Raw genomic sequence first — 4167 nt, forward strand, 5'->3', positions numbered from 1 at the left:
AGGGGGCCGAGTGTGGGTGAAGAAGGGTAGAGAGTGGGAAAGAGTATATCACAAATTACCGGAGCTGTGCAGCCCCTCAGGAAGAAGCAAAGATGGCACACGGAGCGAGGTACTCGAGTGAAATGAGGGGGCGGTGGGGAGAGGCAGGGAAGAAATAAAAAGAAGCGGAAAAAAAGCAACACCAGCAGCCAACAAATGGCACTCAGAGAGCCACCCGTTCGGGTGTGTGGATTTCAAGCAGCTGCTGTTTCCCGGTGAAGAGACTGTGGCTGAGGGAAGCAGAGGAGGCCAAGTCGGGGTGAAGAAGGGTGGGGGGTGGGAAAGCGTATATCGCCAATTACCGGTTGTTTTGTCTCCCACTGGAAGTTCTGTGAGGCTGCTTTCTCATACCCCCGTTTGCTGGCCTCTGATAGGAGTCCAAGATGGTGGATCTGTGCTGCTTTAGCTGGTAGGGGACCTCTGCATGAATCTCTCCTCCCTCTGCATTCTCTGTCAGTTCTCTCACTCCATTTGGTGCTAGGCTGAGTTCTTTATCTCTTCATTTGATGTTTTAGGGTTTCAAGATTGTTGTATTCTTTGTTAGGCTTAGTTTTTCGGATCTTTGCTGTAGAGGGACGGCGTGGTGCTTCTGCCTAGAGTGCCATTTTTAGGTCATTCCAGAATATTCCCCTTTTTTGCTGACTTTCTACTTTAACAAGCATGGCATCCTTCTCCAGTTACTGGGCCCTTCTGATAACGCATACAAAGTACATGAAAGGAAGCCTCCCCATACTTGTTTCTGGCTGTAATTCTTCCAAGACAGATTTGTTTGTTCCAGAAGTCCATGGTATATTCAAACATCTTAATTCAAAGTCATCATTTCTTATCTGGTATTCCTTATTCATTGTCCAGCTTTACATGCATATGAGGCATTTGAAGTACCATGGCTTGGGACAGAAGCACCTTTGTTCTCAAAGTGACATCTTTGCTTTTTAACACTTTAAACAGGCTTTTGCAGCATATTTGCCAATGCAATGAATCTTTGATATCGTTTTCTTTTTGTTGTGCTTTAGGTGAAAGTTTACAGCTCAAATTAATTTCTCATTCAAAAATGTGTATGCAAATTGTTTTGTGACACTGGTTGCAATCTTAACAATGTGATAGCATGCTCCCCCTTTCAACCCAAGGTTCCCTATAACTGTTCATCCAGTTCGTGTCTCATCCTGCCCTCTTGCCCTGCTTTTGGACAGGAGCTGTTCATTTGATTTTGTGTATTTGATTGAGGTAAGAGGCACGTTCATCATGTGGGTTATTTTTAGTTTTATAGGCTTGTCTAATCATTGCCTGAAAAGTGGCCTTTAGGAATGGTTTCAGTTCTGGGTTAGCATAGCATTCAGGGGCCATAGTTTTGGGGGTTCCTCCAGTCTCTGTCACACTAGTTAAGTATAAATTAGAATTATGTTATACATTTTTCTCCTGCTCTGTCTGGGACTCTCTGTTGTGATTCCTGTCAGGGCTGTCATTGATGGTAGCCGGATATCAACTAGTTCTTCTGTTCTCTGGCTGGTGGGGGTTGTTGTTCATGTGGGCTAGTATTTAGTCTTATGGGCTAGTATTTTCTTTGTGTCTTTGGTTTTCTTCATTTTCCTTTGCTCCGGTTGGAATGGGACCAATAGATGTATCTTAGATGGCTGTTTGAAGGCTTTTAGGACCCCAGATGCTACTCACCAAAGTGGGATGTAGAACATTTTCTTTATAAACTTTGTTATGCCAATTGACTGAGATGTACCCTGAGATTATGGTCTCCAGTCTCCAGACCCAGCTACTTGGTCCCTTAAAGTGTTTGTGTGTGTCTAGGAAACATCTCTGCTTTTGCTTTGGTCCAGTTGTGCTGACTTCCCCTATATTGTGTGTTGTCTTTCCCTTCACCAAAGCTGATACATGTCTGCTATCTAGTTAATTTTTTCCTCTCCTCTTCCTTCCCCACCCTTGTAAACATGAAAGAATACTTTTTTCTGTGTGTAAACCTTTCCTTACGTTCTTATAATACTGGTCTCATACAATATTTGCCCTTTTGTGACTGACATATTTCACTCAACATAATGTCCTCCAGATTTATCCATGTTGTGAGATATTTTGCAGATTCATCGTTGTTCTTTATCTTTGCATAGTATTCCAATGTATGTATGTACAATAGTTTGATTATCCATTCATCTGTTGATGGGCATTTAGGTTGTTTCCTTTTTTTTTTTTTTTGCTATTGTGAATAGTGTTGCAAGAATATGCATATGTCTATTCATGTGATTGCTCTTAATTCTCTAGGGTATATTCCTAGGAATGGGAATTCTGGATCATAAGGTATGTTTATTTCTAGCTTTTTAAGGAAGTATCATATCATTTTTCAAAGTGGTTGTACCATTTTACATTCCCACCAACAGTGCATAATAATTCCAATCTCCCGACAACCTCACCAACATTTGTTACTTTGTGCTTTTTAAATTAGTGCCAGTGTGGTCAGGGTGAGGTGGAATCTCAATGTAATTCTGATTTGCATTTCTCTAATAGCTAAAGATCACGAGCATTTTCTAATGTGTCTGTTAGCTGTCTGAAGGTCTTCTTTGGTGAAGTGTCTGTTCATATCCTTTGCCTATTTTTTAATTGGAGTATTTTGTTGTTATTGTTGATGTGTTGCAGTATCTTGATTTTAGAGATTAGACAATTATCAGATATTTTGTAGCCAAAATTATTTTCCCAGTATGTAGGCTCTCATTTTACTTTTTTGGTGAAGTCTTTTGATGAGCATAACCCAAAAACAAATTCCATTGCCTTCAAATCAATTCTGACTAATAGCGATCCTCTAGGACACAGTAAAACTTCTCCATAGGTTTTACAAGAAGTGGCTGGTGGTTTCCAACTGCTGACTTTTAGTGTTTGATTTTTTAGGAGCTCCTAGTTATCTAGTTTCTCTTCTGGTGTTTGTGCATTGTTAGTTATTGTTTTGTATACTATTTGTGCCATGTATTAGGGCCCTTAGCATTGTTCCTATTTTTTCTTCCTTGATCTTAATCGTTTTAGGTTTTATATTTAGGTCATTGATCTGTCTTAAGTTAGTTGTTGTGTATGGTGTAAGGTATTGGTCCTGTTTCTTTTCTTTTCTTTTTTCAGATGGATATTCTTTTATGCCAGCACCATTTGTTAAAGAGACTGTCTTTCCCCCATTGCTTTACTTATCTAGTACTACTATAACAGAAATAGTACAAGTGGGTAGCTTTAACAAAGACAATTTATTTATTTATTTAGAAGGCTAGAAGTCAAAAATCAGGGTGCAATCTCCAGGGGAAGGCTTTCTCTCTCTGTCAGCTTTGGAGGAAGATCCTTGTCATCAATCTTCCCTTGGTCTAAGAGTATCTCATCCCAGGGACAGTTCTTTCTAGAAGTTCTGTCCTTCACTGAAAGTGGTATGTTGAACTATCCTACTATTATTGTGCAGCTATTTCTCTTTCAATGCTGTTACAGTTTATTTTATATGTTTTGTGGCCCTCTCATTGGTTGCACTTCTATTTATTATGGTTATGTCCTCCTGGTGTATTGACCCTTTAATGATTATATAGTGTCCTTCTTTATCCTTTATGGTGGATTTTGCTTTAAAATCTATTTTACTGGAGATTAATGTTGTCAATCCTGTTCTTTTTTGGTTGTTGTTTGCTTGATATATATATTTTTCCATCCAATGAGTTTTAGTTTGTTTATGTCCTTGTGTCTTAGGTGTGTCTCTTGTAGACAGCATACAGAAGGATCCTTTTTTTAAAAAAAAAATCCATTCTGCCACTCTCTGTCTCCTCACTGGTGCATTTAAGCCACTTACATTCAGTGTAATTATTGATAGGTATGAATTTGCTGTTGTCATTTTGAATTGTGTGTGTGTGTGTGGCGTTGACAGTTTCTTTTTCTGCTTAATTTTCTGTGCTGAGTTCTTTTTGCTTATGCATTTTCTTTTAATCACTTTCATTATTGTTGATTTTGCCTTTTCTGAGTCTTTGTTTTTCTTCTTTTTTTATTTTGACTGGTAGGTTTGTTAGCTTCCTTTGTGGTTATGTTGAAACTTACCTTTATTTTCTAAATATAAACCGTTCTTTTATTTTTTAATATCACATTAACTTCCTCTCCATATGGAAGTTCTATGGCTAT

The sequence above is a fragment of the Trichechus manatus genome, unplaced genomic scaffold (genome assembly GCF_000243295.1).
Source record: "Trichechus manatus latirostris isolate Lorelei unplaced genomic scaffold, TriManLat1.0 scaffold00053, whole genome shotgun sequence".
In the NCBI taxonomy this organism is placed as follows: Eukaryota; Metazoa; Chordata; class Mammalia; order Sirenia; family Trichechidae; genus Trichechus; species Trichechus manatus.